Source organism: Aquarana catesbeiana, linkage group LG04 (genome assembly GCF_042186555.1).
Source record: "Aquarana catesbeiana isolate 2022-GZ linkage group LG04, ASM4218655v1, whole genome shotgun sequence".
NCBI lineage: Eukaryota > Metazoa > Chordata > Amphibia > Anura > Ranidae > Aquarana > Aquarana catesbeiana.
Window position 1 is genome coordinate 511,436,514 of NC_133327.1, and position 16,183 is coordinate 511,452,696.

General features: G+C 43.3%; 1 protein-coding gene and 1 pseudogene across 5 annotated transcripts in view; both read right to left on the bottom strand.

The window, feature by feature from the left end:
• BIRC6 (baculoviral IAP repeat containing 6) overlaps positions 1 to 16,183 on the bottom strand; it is a 709,573-nt gene that overhangs the window by 16,426 nt on the left and 676,964 nt on the right. The window lies entirely within an intron of this gene.
• Positions 284 to 400, bottom strand: LOC141141677 (5S ribosomal RNA; annotated as a pseudogene).

Below are 16,183 nucleotides of genomic sequence, written 5' to 3' on the forward strand. Positions count from 1 at the left end.
AAGATAGGATATGATTCACCTTTCTATGGGCCGCACAACTTCTGTGCCCCCTTGGTGATTAATATAGGCCATTGCTGTGGCATAATCGGATTGAATCCTGGCAGGACAATACCGTAAACTGAACGTTCCGGCCCTCAGAACCAAGTGCTCTGCCTGAATTTCTAGAATAATAATGGGCAAGGTCATTTCTGATCTGGGCCACTTCCGTGGTAACTGAAGGAAAGATTTTTCCCCCTTTGCAGATTTTTGGATATTAACCATAAACTGAGGCTCCGGTGTACCCAGCCTACAGCACCTGGTATTTCCAGGTGGTCCATCCGGGTGCTAACCAGGCCCAACCCTGCTTAGCCTCCCAAGATCAGATGAGATTGGGCGCTTTCAGGGTGATGTGGCCGTAGGCTTTGGAGTCAGACACATTGGGAATCTAGAGCTTGAACCCTTTGTTCCAAGCCGATGGGATAATGTTTTACAGGAGTCTTGAATGAAAGGAACGGCCTTGACTGAAGCCACCATCTTTCCCAACAACCTCATGTAAAGTTGAATAGAAGATTTCATCTTGCTTCGACCACCTAAATCAGTTCCTTTATGGTGCTGATCTTTGCCTGGGGCAAGAATACCCTTTTCTGGGCGTACCTATGATCAGACGCAAGTATCTTAGCCCTTTTCATGGTTTTAAAGAAGATTTCTCCTAGGCTGAGAATCCGACCTAGATATTCCAGGTAGTTGAATGTGGTGACCATACTTTGGTCTAAGTGGGCTACCGACTGGACTATCAAGAATAGATCGCCTAGGTAAACCATAATCGTTATACCTTGGGCCCTTAATCTGGCTAGAAGAGGGGCCAGAACCTTTGTAAACACTCAAGGTGCAGTAGCTAGACTGGAAAGCAGAGCTACACACTGAAAATGAACATTTTCCACATTCAAAAGTAGATATTACTAGTGAGCGAGGAAATAGGCATATGGCGGTATGCATCTTTGACATTGATTGATGCCAGTTCTCCTCCTTGTAGGATGGAGATAACTGATTGGATTAACTCCATGCAAAAAAAGAGTGGTTATATTCAGGAATTTAATTTAGATTTTTGAGATCCAGAATGTCCATTTGGATTTAACCAAACCCAACCTCTGTTCATACACGGAGGCATAATCACTTTTTGCCAAAAGATGGTCCAATGCTTGAAAGAAAGACTTTTTTCTCTAGATTCTTAGGAACGTTTGATCTGAGAAAACGAGGAGACGGGAACTCTTGGAACTCGTTTGTACCTTGGAGCTATTAAGGAAGTCCCCATTCGTCTTGACACTCTTCCTGCCAGATCCTTCAGAACTGCAGAAGAATTCCCCCTATTGAGCGAGCAGGGCGCCTCCTCATAAGGAGGCTTCAGTATCTTGTAGGTTTCCTCCCCCAAGACCTCTTTTGTGACTGGGATTAACCCTGAGGATTACCTTTTGAACCTGACGGCGGAAGCCGTCGTGACTGCCTGGAGGCTAATGCCCCTGGCTAATGGCACAGAAGAAGGAGCTTTAAAAAGGAAAATACATTTACTCCTTTTCTTAAAGCGGTTGTATACCCACTGACACTTTTTTTTTTTTTTTATACCCCTGTAAGGCAAAAGGCATAATGAGCTAGTATGCGCCGCATACTAGCTGATTATGAAATACTTACCTTAGAACGAGGCGTCGGTATCTTACCTGGTCCACGCCGAGGTAGCCGACATGTTGCCTCGGCGTGTCTTCCGGGTATCGTGGCTCCAGCGCTGTGAGTGGCTGGAGCTGCGATGTCATCACTCCCACACATGCGCGCGGGAGATTTCTTTCCCGGCAAGGTTTGGCATCTGCCGGGCCTTCAGCCGAGAATCCCCTGTGCGCATGCGCCGCTGCAGTCAGCGGCTCATAGCAAGGGGAATATCTCCTAAACCGTACAGATTTAGGAGATTTTTTTTTACCTACAGGTAAGCCTTATTATAGGCATACTTGTAGGTAAAAGTTAAAAAATAGACTATACAACCGCTTTAAATGGCGAAAGGGGTACTTCTTCCACTAGAATTTCTTTGGATGTATTATCCAAAACATCCGCAAATAGCTGTTTAACCGCAAAAGGAAGACTAGCCAGAAGCTTCTGCTTGGTGCTTAGCAAAGGGTGCAAGGCCTGAAGGATAGAATCTCTCATAGCAACTATTGCAAACATAAAGCTGCAAGATTCTGGGTAAGCAATTACTGTCAGCGCAGGCTGAGACACTCAATCTGCCAGAGAAAAAAAGTTTTTTTTTTTTTATAGGAATTACAACTTTATCTGTTGGATTCCTAAGCATTTGAGCATTGTCTGCCGGACAAGTCAAACTCTTATTCACAGAGGATATAGCAGCGTTAATTGCTGGTATACCCTACTTACTGAATTTCCTCCACCATAAGATAAAGTGTAAAAACTTTTTAGGAGAGAAAATAATGCTTATCTGGGTGATCCTCTCAGAAACAAAAAAGCTTTTCCAACAATGAATGGACAGGAAAAGGCATGCACAGCTTGAGGAGTCTTTAGCGAACCCAAACACCCAGTTACGGGTACATAAATGTGGAGCAGACCATTCAGCAAGAAATTGCACCATCAACCTTAAGATTGAAACAGATGATTCTCCCACATTTCACACCTCAGAAGAGGAGTCATCAGCCTCACCAGGGTCCCCTGAGGGAATTGGTCTTCTCCCGCCCCTAGTTCCTCAGTTTGAGGGTGCTGGGCAATGGAAGAGAACCTGTCGCATTTTGACCCACACTGGGATGCGATTAAAGTCGCTAAACTTTTTTTAAAAAAAAACCTATCATGGCTGAGGAAAAAAGATCTTTTTAGTAAAATAAACAGGGGCTGCAGTGTTGAAAACAGTGGCAAACATTTTATGGCCCTGATGCTCACTCTGACCAGCCACTCCCTGTCAGGGGGGGATGCCATTTGTAGAAATAGGCGAATAGGAGTAGGCTTTCCAGAGTTTGAGGGAGACCCTTTTAGCTTTTTTTTGGGGGTGTTTCAACCCCCCCTTCTGACCTTAGCCCGATGCACAAAGCAGAGGTACTACCAGAAGAAATAGCATCCACTGCATGAGCAATAGTCCAGCCACAAATGCAAATAATAAATGTGTCACCAAAACCTTTTTCAAGCTCCTCTTTGCCCTTATGTCTCTCCGACAATTTTGCAGCCAGCACAAAATGGAGTTTTTTTTTTTTTAAAAAACACATTCCTGTGTTGGAGAACGCCAATGCCGCGATAAGCCCCGCCCCCACCTCGCGCCCCCCTCCTTTCTCTTTAAAAAAAAAAAAAAAAGGTTTTCCGCACAAGCGCGGGCCTCCAATCTGCCGGGATCGGCTTGTGAGTGAGGGGTGGCGTGGAGGAGACCGGGAAGCCACCGCCAAGTAGGGGCGGTGAAATAAAACGGCATTTCTGATAGTTTTCAGTTGTCCCTTATATTCATGAAGTGGGGAAGAGTTAAGCCCAGGTGGAGGAAAAAAAGTCTGCTGCTTCTGTGACACAGCATGATCTCTGAGCAAAGCATGAGAAGGTACGTGCGCCATACAGCCCCCATTGGTGACACTTAGGAATGAAAACATTTACTCTAAAATTAGACATTTCATAAGAAAATTTAAAAGTTCCTTAGAAAACTCCACTTACCTTTCCCGCCGCAGGGTTTTCTGTGGTAAAACCAACAGACCCAATCTTCACCCTTCATGGTGGGTTCCGTTAACAAATCTTCAGGAACCGGAGACCCTCCGGGAACCCATAATCCTGGACCTGTAATAGCGCCCCGCCAGTAAAACTTTATGGCCTTAATACCAAAAGTACTGGATCCCGGGGTCCAGCTCTGTAAAAAGAGAAGCGTTTACAAGCAAAACCTTGTTTCTTCGGATACGAGGCTCGGGCACCATTCAATTTGGCCTAAAAGACACTTTGAATGGATCCGGCTGCATAGCTAGCCCCAGCAAGGATTGCTCCAGTGGAGCTCAGCACAGCACATCTTCACTCGTGATCAACACCTTAGACACTGGCAAAAAAACTGAGATGCTCCCGGTATGGAAGGGGTTATATAGAGAGGCAACTTCCTGTTTAGGGTGTGCTAGTGTCCAGCACCTGAAGGTGGACTATAACCCACATAGTAATTACTATGGCTCTGTGTCCCGTGATGTACGATTAAAGAAAACGCCCCAGTGTGAAAGGGGTCTTAATCATTTTGCAAAGATATGCTTTCACTTGACATGAGAGTCTGCTAATGGTTGCAAAAAAACTAATTTAAATCCACTATGATTTAACATTTTATAACAAACCATACAGATTCTAATGTGCAATTTTATTTTAATAGAAACTATAAGCCAAGCTGAATTGAAGTAGCTCAAGTGTCACTTGACTGGACCATAATATCGGTCATTACATGTACTTTTATGTCACACAGCCAGCAAAACACCAGAGGTAGCTTGAAGCAAATAAACTTCAAGTACATCCAAATGCAAAATAAAAATGTAATCTACAGCAGCTCAACAGTTCTTTAGATGAGTTTGCTGCATTCATTTTTTTTTTTTTTTTTTTTAGATCTTTAGTTTCACCTGGTAATTCTACGAATAGCCCAATTTCTGTCCCTTAGTGGCTATGCTCACTCCTTTACTATCTGTGGAATCAGTCATGGTTGTCACACTGGTTGGACTAAAAATACGCTCATCTTTGTCCATCTCCATTACATGGAGAAAGGAGGAGATTCCAGAAGGAAGGTAAAATTGTTCTTGCTTTTGATTCTGCTTACAGGAAGCAAAGACTATTTGCTTTAAGTTTTCCCAGCCGAAAAAATGAAAACTAACGCAGCCACCACGTCCAAGGCCTAGTAAACTGCATTACATTACATTTTTATTCTTGGGTTTAGACATCCTTAAAGGGCTCTTTCACACGGAGGATTCGTATGTCCGTTTTTCATCCTTCCGTTTTTGGATGAAAAACGGACATACATGTATCCCTATGGAGCATCGGATGTCAGCGGTGACATGTCCGCTGACATCCGACCCGCTCCGATCCGAAAAGTGTAACGGAGGAAAACCTTACTTTTCCATCCGTTATCGGATCGGGTGACGACGGGCTCTACGGTCCGTCATCACCCGATCCCCCATAGGGGAGAGCGGCGCTCTGACAGGTCCGTCGTCATTTTCCTGCTCAGCGGGGATCGGCGGCGCGATCCCCGCTGAGCAAGCAGGTGTTCACGGGGCGGATCATCACTGATCCGCCCCGTGTGAAAGAGCCCTTAATGGTAGTCTGTCAGGGGGAAATGTAAGTTGTCATTGAGATTTCACTATTTAACCAGTTGAACATTTGTCAGCAAGTCAGCAGTAGTGACTCCCATTTTTATCCTGAAACCTTCCGTTATGCTATAATTTTTGTTAACCTTTCAGATCTTGGTTCCAGTGCTTGAAGGGCATCCATAGCAAAAGCTTTACCTTGAAAAAGATTTTGACATGACTGTTCAACAACCATTCATAATGCACAGCAATGTGACTTTGTGCATGCTTACCTTTACACTACTTAGCACATTAAAATCCCTCCTGCACATTTGTATGAGGAGACACGCATGGAAATGCAATGGCAAAGATGAAATAAAAAACCTTGGGCGTCCTCTCCTTGCAGTATACTAATAAAATAAAACTGCATGTCTGAATTTAATGCAGAGTAGTGACCCTTATGATTAGTCTGGACATAAATCAGTGAAGAGACTACTTATTTTTAGATCCCTGGGATAAATGTGTGCTTGTTTCAAAGTCAGACCTGACAAGAGAAGTAAAATAGAAGGGTTATGTGATTGCGGGAAGCAGAATGAAAGGAATGAGTAAATATCTGTTAGATTGGCCTCATCTCCTCTGTGGAGAAACACATTAGATTATGGCACTCTATAGGAAAAAAAAAAAAGTATGCATAAGCCAGTGATCTAAACAGACGGCTGCATCTGTATTGTATATCCTTAAGCTGTATGAATAGCCCTGAGATCTATTTATATCAAGCTCATTAGCAGCTATAATGATAGTTGATATAATGAAGATTTGCATACCACATGTATCAAAAGCCAAAACTTAGCAACCCTGTTAGGTTTTCATTGCACTCTTTTGCCCCGCTGGGTACATTTACTCTATTTATACTACCGACCAGTGAAGGAAAATACAACATTTTGCCTTGTCACCAGAACAGGAATAGAAAAGATGTCTCCCAATGGGACCATCGTTGAGGAGACAACTAACGATTTCACTCCAATTAGAGAGATTGTCTCACTAAGGCCTTGTTCACATGGGTGTACTTAAGCATACACCCGTGTGAAGGGCTGTATTGTCTACACAGGCGTTCCATGCATTTGCGTACTGCCCATCCCATTCGTGTAAATTGGTAAAGTGGTTGCATGAATTTTTTTTTCATGGTTTCCAGGGATGTGATTTAACCGGTACTCTGGTGCATGGGTGGGGCCAGAGAATCAAGTGATTTTGGATGAGGGTATATCGATTCATTTATACAGTTATGGGGAAAAGTCTTCCTAAAAATCCCTATGAAGCCCTGGTAAATCTCAAACCTCTTTCTTGCACCTAATCAATAAAATGTGGTATTGTTCATTTTAATTTAATTTAATTCAGCTTAAAAATTATTACATGTGGTGGATGTATTTGTTTTCTTTTTTTTTTAAGGATTTTTCCCTCTGTTTTCACCTGGTGATCTGGCCAGTAACATACCTCCTGTATTAGAGTCTGGATGAACGAGCACAGGGGCACCACAGACAGCAGCATTGTCAGTCTTGGGGGAGAGAAGTATTAGATGTACTAGCAAAAATATACTAACAAAATTAAGCCAAACTTCAGCTAATACTTTATATGCAGTCATGGCAAACATTTTTTTTCTTTTTGGAAGAAAGGTTTTACATAAATAAACGCTGATCATTGTAAGCACCCTTATTGGTGTTAAATGGTTTGTCTTATCCCTGTAACTGATACAATCTGCAAGAGAGCTTGTTCTTTTGAAAAAACAAACTCAATGGCCAGATCACTAAATGAAAATAGGAGAAAGCCTACAAAAGGAACTAATGCAGCCACATGTAAGAATTGGTAAGCTGCAATATAATAAATATTTGCTATTGGGTTTAATACTGCTTTAACCACTTAAGGACTGCCCACCGCATATGTAATGCAGAAGGCGGCCCTATTGCGTGAAACAACATACTCGTATGTCGTTTTGTGTACGAGTCACTGTGGGCGCATGTGCTCGCGCATGTGCCGCTAAAAATCGTTGATCACAGCCATTACTAGTAAAAAAAATAATAAAAATGCCATAAATCTTTCCCCTATTTTGTAGACGCCATAACTTTTGCACAAACCAAGCAATATAAGCTTATTGCGATTTTTTTTACCAAAAATATGTAGAAGAATACATGTTGGCCTAAACTGATGAAGAAATTTTTTTTTGGATGTTTATTATAGCAAAAAGTAAAAAAATATATATTTTTTTTCAAAATTAAACAAGTGGAATCAGTCAGCGCAAATACAAAAACAATTACCCCATCTACAGCAGCTGAACACTCAAGGTCAATATATTGTACTCGTTGAACCGACATACTGTAAAAAAAAAAAACAAAAAAAAAAAAAACAGTACAGTGCTTAAAAATAATAAAAAAATTATTCTAAAAGGCTTTCATATGGAATGTCCAATAACTCTACTATATGGATAGTCCCATACATGGGACTATCCATACAGTATAGAGTTATTGGACATTCCATATGAAAGCCTTTTAGAATTATTGTTTTATTATTGCTAAGCGCTGCACTGTTTTTTTACTATATTTTTTTCAAAATTGTTGGTCTTTTTTTGGTTACAGCACAAAAAAAAAAAAATCGTAGAGGTGATCAAATACCACCAAAAGAAAGCTCTATTTGTGGGAAAAGGAAAAAAAGGACACCAATTTTTTTTGGGTACAATATCGCATGACCAAGCAATTGTCAGTTAAAGCGACGCAGTGCCGTATTGCAAAAAATGGCCTGGTCATTAAGGGGGTAAATCCTTCCGGTCCTTAAGTGGTTAACCAGACTGCAAAATAATCATAGCTATATTGATCTAGAGCACAAATTGAGGCCTTAAAAAGCATAGTCCACCTTTCATAAAAATGTAGTAAACAGACCAACTTTAATAAAATAAAAAAGTGCATTTAAATGTTTGCATTAAGCCTTGCAGAGCATTACTACCGTTATCAGTGTGTCAATGTCCTTCCATTATAGGGCTGGAGGAAGCTCTAGCTGGGCTACAATTGCGATGATGTCACCACCCTGCTGCTGCCGCTCTCAGCTGATAAGATGGGACTTTTAGTATTTACATTGAGGGATCCCAGTAAATGAAGTGATTGTGTGGACAGAACCTACAGTATGAAGCACATTGTGATTCAGGGAAGAAAGGGGTGCGTGGGTGGTTTGGGTTTAGGGGGGATAGTGCATGCGACCATGCTTCACATTACATCCAATGTATGAGTACAACACGGAACATGATCTATAGTGGAATTGGTCTTTGAAGTGGTTCTAAAGGCTGAAAGTGCAGTTTCCTCTTTGCGCCCCGTTCTGCCCATGCTCACTTGATCCAGATGTCAATTCAGCAATGTACACGACAGCAGTGGCTCTTGGGCAATGGGGTGCAAAATCACTGCACAGAGCAGGTGCAATGTTTTTTGTTTATGTTTAAAATGACTTTAATAAATGAACACTCCTAATCTGGCAAATTACCACATGCAGGCCAAACAATATGACATAATTGGATTAGCCCATTTACAGTGATAGTCAAACATGACACCATATGATGGAAGTACAGACCAGCCATATTACTGTATGTAGGAGGAAAAAAATAAAAATGGATGGTTGGAACGCAATGGACATGGCTCCTTTCTTTATATGTCTTGGAAATCGGTGGACACTTCCACAGGACAATTACTAGCGGAGAAGGCCAAATGCAGCAATATATATTTAACTGTATATTGTACTCAAACATGACAATCATAGCAGCAATGCTTGGGTAAACAATTACAAACTGATGGTTGCAGGTAAATGGGGCAAATACATCTCAAGTCTAATTCTATTTAAGATGTAGATAAACATTTTCATTGCTTTTCTTACTCAATAAGCCCTGGTTCACATCAGCGCGGCTTTGAAATCGCACTACTTTAGCACAATTTCAAAGCCACAGATCAGTGCGATTTGGACCTACAAATCAATCATCATTTAACAGAAGTCAACGCAAATCACAATGAAATCACAAAGAAGTAGTGCAGGGACCTTTTTCAAAGTAGCTGCGACTTGAGTCACAGCGATTTGAACGGTTCCATTGCCGGCAATGGGGTGCAACGTGTCACGTGATTTTGAACTGTCAAATTGCATAACAAATCACAATGGTGTGAACCAGGGCTTAATTGCAATTCATAATTCCACAAAACTGTTAATCTGTTCCTATATACCGTATTTATCGGCGTATAATACGCACCCCAAGTTTAAGAGGGAATTTTAAGGAAAAAAACTTTTAGGAGGGAAGTTTAAGGAAAAAAAACTTACATTTAAATGCCCATCAATGCAGCCTTGTCAGTGTCCTGTCAGTGTCCATCGTTGCAGCCTTGTCAGTGTCCTGTCAGTGTCCATCGTTGCAGCCTTGTCAGTGTCCTGTCAGTGTCCTGTCAGTGTCCTGTCAGTGTCCTGTCAGTGTCCTGTCAGTGTCCTGTCAGTGTCCTGTCAGTGTCCTGTCAGTGTCCTGTCAGTGTCTTGTCAGTGTCCATCGTTGCAGCCTTGTCAGTGTCCATCGTTGCAGCCTTGTCAGTGTCCATCGTTGCAGCCTTGTCAGTGTCCATCGTTGCAGCCTTGTCAGTGTCCATCGTTGCAGCCTTGTCAGTGTCCATCGTTGCAGCCTTGTCAGTGTCCATCGTTGCAGCCTTGTCAGTGTCCATCGTTGCAGCCTTGTCAGTGTCCATCGTTGCAGCCTTGTCAGTGTCCATCGTTGCAGCCTTGTCAGTGTCCATCGTTGCAGCCTTGTCAGTGTCCATCGTTGCAGCCTTGTCAGTGTCCATCGTTGCAGCCTTGTCAGTGTCCATCGTTGCAGCCTTGTCAGTGTCCATCGTTGCAGCCTTGTCAGTGTCCATCGTTGCAGCCTTGTCAGTGTCCATCGTTGCAGCCTTGTCAGTGTCCATCGTTGCAGCCTTGTCAGTGTCCATCGTTGCAGCCTTGTCAGTGTCCATCGTTGCAGCCTTGTCAGTGTCCATCGTTGCAGCCTTGTCAGTGTCCATCGTTGCAGCCTTGTCAGTGTCCATCGTTGCAGCCTTGTCAGTGTCCATCGTTGCAGCCTTGTCAGTGTCCATTGCAGCCTTGCCCCTTGCATTTGCAGACAGTCTGTACTGCCAGTACCTTGCAATTTAAAAATGGCGCAGCCGAGATTCAGAGACTGATGTCCTGATGTCCACGCGGGACTGCGAGAGCGGGCGAAAGCCGCCGAGAACAGCCGAAAGCCGTCGCAAGCTACCAAGAACAGCCAAGAGCGGTCGAAAGCCGCCAAAACAGCCAAGAGAGGCCAAAAACGGCCGAGAGGCTCACAATCGGCGGGGGATCGGTGTATAACATGCACCCACGATTTCCCCCCGATTTTAAGGGGAAAAAAGTGCGTGTTTTACACCGATAAATACAGTACATGGTTGCATTCTTTATCTTGTCAGGCCTTTCCTTGATTTTACTTTATTGCCAGGGGGAAAGAATGTAATTATGTATCAAGTTCATCTAAATGCTTTGAACTATCTTTTGCTAATCATTATGGACTAGATGGCATCCACCCACAAATCCTAAAAGAATTGAGCTCTGTCATTTCAAAGCCATTGTTTCTAATTTTTAGGGACTCGTTAATGACTTGAATAGCACCACTGGATTGGCGTAAGGCCAATGTGGTCCCTATATTTAAAAAGGGATCAAAGTCTTTACCAAGTAAGTATAGACCTGTTAGTTTAACTTCTATAGTCGGGAAGATACTGCAGAATTTAATAAAAGAGCACATAGATGAGTTCCTGCTGGAAAAAAATATTTTAACCACTTGCCGACCTCCTAACGCAGATATACTGCGGCAGAATGGCACGGGCTGGCCGCAGTATAGGTCGGCATCGTTAGGGGAGCGATCCGTGCTGAGGGGGAGGCCACTCATTCTTGGCCACCCCCTCGCGATCACTCCTAAACGAATGACAATCTTCCTCTGCCTCTGTAATGTAAATAGCAGCAGAGGAAGTGAAGTCATCTCTCCTCGCGTCTGTCTTTTCGTTCCGGCGCCGAGGAGAGAAGACATCCAAGTGTACCAACACTACACTAACAGTAGAACACTCTAGGCACACATTTCACCCCCCAGCACCCCCTGTCACAGTGACACCAATAGCAGTTTTTTTTTTTTTTTCTGATTATTGCAGAATGGTTAGATAGATAGAATAGAGAGTTATTCTGATCGCTGTATTAGTGTCACAGGTGACGCTAGTTAGGGAGGTAAGTATTTAGGTTCGCCGTCAGCGTTTTATAGCGTCAGGGACCCCCATATACTACCTAATAAAAGGTTTTAATGCCCTGATTGCCCCCTAGTTAACCCTTTCACCAGTGATCACCCTATAACTGTTACGGGTGACACTGGTTAGTTTGTTTTTTATAGTTTCAGGGCACCCGCCGTTTAATACCTATTAAAGGTTTAACCCCCTGATCGCCCGGCGGTGATATAAGTTAAGTTTTAGGGTCAGATAAGGTCTGCGTCGCCCCAGGCAGTGTCAGATTAGTGCCAGTACCGCTAACACCCAAGCACGCAGTATACACCTCTTAGTGGTATAGTATCTGAACAGATCAATATCCGATCCGATCTATACTAGCGTCCCCAGTAGTTTAGGGTTCACAAAAACGCAGTGTTAGCGGGATCAGCCTTGATACCTGCTAGCACCTGCATTTTGCCCCTCCGCCTAGCCCAGCCCACCCAAGTGCAGTATCGATCGATCACTGTCACTTGCAAAACACTAAACACACAACTGCAGCGTTCGCAGAGTCAGGCCTGATCCCTGCGATCGCTAACAGTTTTTTTGGTAGCGTTTTGATATCGTCGCTAACAGTCAGGAGCTTTTTTACCTGTGAGTCTCACTAGTGTACCACTAAATTTAGAGCCCAAAATGGCAAATCGAAGGTACAGTAGTGAAGAGGCCTACACATTTCTGAGCATGACAGATAGTGAAGAGGCAGTTACTCATCTGTCAGATTCAGGCTCAGAATACGATCCTGTAGAGGACAGCGGCTCCATGACAGGTAGCTCTGACGACGGAGTTGTGGTCCCTGCCAAGGCCAGGCATAACAGACCCCAATCTTCTTCTGTCGTTGATGTGAAAGAACCGCAGGTCCCTCGTATGGAGCAGAGCAGTACTAGCGCCGCTATTCTTTCTGGTGAACTGGCAAGCACCAGCGGCCTAGTACATCCTGGTCGTAGTCAATCCAGCACTACAGTAACACTTGGTGACGTGGCGAGTCCCATAAGTGCAGTTCAAGCTGGTGAGGTGGCAAGCACAAGTAGTGTCCCGCTGCCACCAAGAAGACGAACACAGGCCCGTCGTGCCCATAGTGCCCTTCCTGCTGCATTTGCCAATCCTAATTGGGAACCCACCACTTCTGCAGCACCTATGCTTCTCCCATTCACTGGCCAACCCGGCATTCAGGTGGAAACAGTTGATTTTACATCAATTGATTTTTATTCGCTGTTTTTCACCAAAGGTCTCTATAGATCTATTGTGGACCAAAGCAATTTGTACGCTGGTCAACACATCGCCACTAATCCCCAGTCCTCCCTTGCCAGAGATTGGAGACCAATTACGGTTTCCGAATTTAAGCTCTTTCTGGGCCTTTCCCTCAACATGGGCATAACTAAAAAGAGTGAGTTGTGGTCATATTGGTCCACTGACCCAATTTACCATATGCCCTTGTTCTCTGCCTCCATGACCAGGGCACGATACGAGCAGATCTTGCGGTTCATGCACTTCAAGGACAATTAATTTTGTCGTCCTCGTGGAGACCCTACGATCGGCTCTACAAAATTCAGCACCTCGTGAACCATTTCAACCAACGTTTTGCAGACTTGTTTACTCCCCATCAAGTTATCTGCGTTGATGAGTCCCTGATTAAGTTTTCTGGCTGCTTGTCATTCAAACAGTACCTTCCCAGCAAGCGTTCCAGATACGGGGTCAAGATGTATAAGCTCTGTGAAAGGGCCACAGGCTATACATGTAGTTTTATGGTTTACGAGGGAAAAGTTAGCCACATAGAGCCGACAAACTGCCCTGACTACATAGGAAGCGCTGGCAAGATTGTGTGGGACTTGGTGTCACCCTCATTCGGAAAGGGGTACCACTTATATGTGGACAATTATTATACGAGCGTGCCACTTTTTAGTCACTTGTTTGATCAGCAGATTGGAGCATGTGGCACCGTGCGACCTAATCCTCGGGGCTTTCCCCAGCAGCTTGTAGATTCCCCTCTTAAGCTGGGGGAGAGAGCCTGCTTAAAGTGTAATAACTTGCTCGCTATGAAGTGGAGGGATAACAAGAATGTTTTCGTTCTTACCTCCCTTCATGCAGACACGACGGTCCAAATTACCATGGCGACTGGTGTTGTGGAGAAACCCCTCTGTGTCCACGAATATAACCAAAATATGGGAGGGGTGGACCTCAACGACCAGTTGTTGGCGCCGTATCTAACTGCCCGTAAGGCCAGATGCTGGTACAAGAAAGTGTCTGTTTATTTCTTTCAATTGGCTTTGCTGAAAGCTCATGTGCTATACAGAGCGTCAGGACGGACTGGATCCTTCCTTAAATTCCAGGAAGAGATCGTCAGAGCCCTTATGTTTCCAGATGGTGCTCCACCTCACCTTCCCCAACCAAATGCAGTAAGCCGGCTGCATGAGAGGCAATTTCTTTATGTCCTCCTGAGTACCCCTACCCAACGAGCCCCCCAAAAAAGATGTGTCTGCAGCAAGCGCGGATATAGGTGTGACACCCGCTATTATTGTCCCTCCTGTCATGACAATCCTGGTCTTTGCATTGGTGAATGTTTTGGATGCTACCATACACTAGTTGAGTATTAGCGTAGGGTACAGCACTGCACAGACTAGGCACACTTTCACAGGGTCTCCCAAGATGCCATCGCATTTTGAGAGACCCGAACCTGGAACCGGTTACAGTTACAAAAGTTAGTTACAGAAAAAGGTGTATTAACAAAAAAAAAAAAGTAAAAAAACAAAAAAATATATAAAATAAAAAAAACAAAAATAGTTGTCGTTTTATTGTTCTCTCTCTATTCTCTCTATTGTTCTGCTCTTTTTTTACTGTATTCTATTCTGCAATGTTTTATTGTTATTTTTTATCATGTTTGCTTTATAGGTATGCAATTTTTTTATACTTTACTGTTTACTGTGTTTTACTGTTAACCCTTTTTTTGTTTTCAGGTACACCATTCAGCTGCAGAGCGGATTTATTTATCTTGACAGCAACAGCGTTTGCTCCCACGATACATAAAGCTGTGACTCCAGCGCTGTCGGAGGTAATTTCACCACCACAGTTTAAAAATAAAAAAAAATAAGAGTATATATGCCAAAGCATGGGGGCAGCAGGGGCAGAGGAGGGATTTGCTCCTACCTTTTGCGGGTGGATGCCCCCATGCTTCGGCATATATATATTTTAGGCACAGGTTGCGTTAAAAAATGTTTTACTTTTTACTATATTTTTTTGTATTTGCTTTGCAGGTATGGTAAGTCTTACTGTTATACTGTAATTTTACTTTGTTTTATTGTTAACCATCATTTGCTTAACAGGTACGCCATTCAGTTGCAGCGTGGATTCATTTATCTTGACAGCAACAGCGTTTGCTCCCACGATACATAAAGCCGTGACTCCAGCGCTGTAGGAGGTGATTTCACCACCACAGTTAAAAAAAAAAAAAAGAGCATATATGCCGAAGCATGGGGGCAGCAGGGGCGGAGGAGTGATTTGCTCCTACCTTTGGGGGCGGATGCCCCCATGCTTCGGCATATATAAACGGTGCATGTATGCCTATCATTAGAAGTGGGTAGATGAAGGGAGGTATTCTAATGGTGGGCATACCCACCGATCAATCTCTTTTTTTCGTTTAGCCCACAGACTGCATGAAAAAAAGGTTTACAATATATGCCCAACAAGGACCAGCAACGTACTGGTATGTTGCTGGATTTTGAATGGTTATATCAGAATGATGCCTGCAGGTTTAGGTATCATCTTGGTATCATTCTTTTCAGCCAGCGGTCGGCTTTCATGTAAAAGCAATCCTAGCAGATAATTAGCCTCTAGACTGCTTTTACAAGCAGTGGGAGGGAATGCCCCCCCCCCCACCGTCTTCCATGTTTTTCTCTGGCTCTCCTGTCCCAACAGGGAATCTGAGAATGCAGCCGGTGATTCGGCCAGCTGACCATAGAACTGATCAGAGATCAGAATGGCTCCAAACATCTCTATGGCCTAAGAAATCGGAAGCTACGAGCATTTTATGACTTCGATTTTGCCAGATGTAAACAGCGCCATTGGGAAATTGGGAAAGCATTTTATCACACTGATCTTGGTGTGGTCAGATGCTTTGAGGGCAGAGGAAAGATCTAGGGTCTAATAGACCTATTTTTCAAAAAAAGAGTACCTGTCACTACCTATTGCTATCATAGGGGATAGTTACATTACCTGAGATAACAAAAAAAAATGATAAAAAAAAAAAAAAAAAATGAAAAGGAACAGTTTAAAAATAAGATTAAAAAGCAAAAAAAAAAATAAAGAAAAAAAAGCACCCCTGTCCCCCCCCTGCTGTCGCGCAAAGGCGAATGCAAGCGTCAGTCTGGCGTCAAATGTAAACAGCAATTGCACCATACATGTGAGGTATCGCCGCGAAGGTCAGATCGAGGGCAATAATTTTAGTAGTAGATCTCCTCTGTAAATGTAAAGTGGTAACCTGTAAAGGCTTTTAAAGGCTTTTATAAATTTATTTAGTTTGTCGCCACTGCACCTTTGTGCGCAATTTTAAAGCATGTCGTGTTTGGCATCCATGTACTCGGCCTAAGATCATCTTTTTTATTTCATCAAACATTTGGGCAATATAGTGTTTTAGTG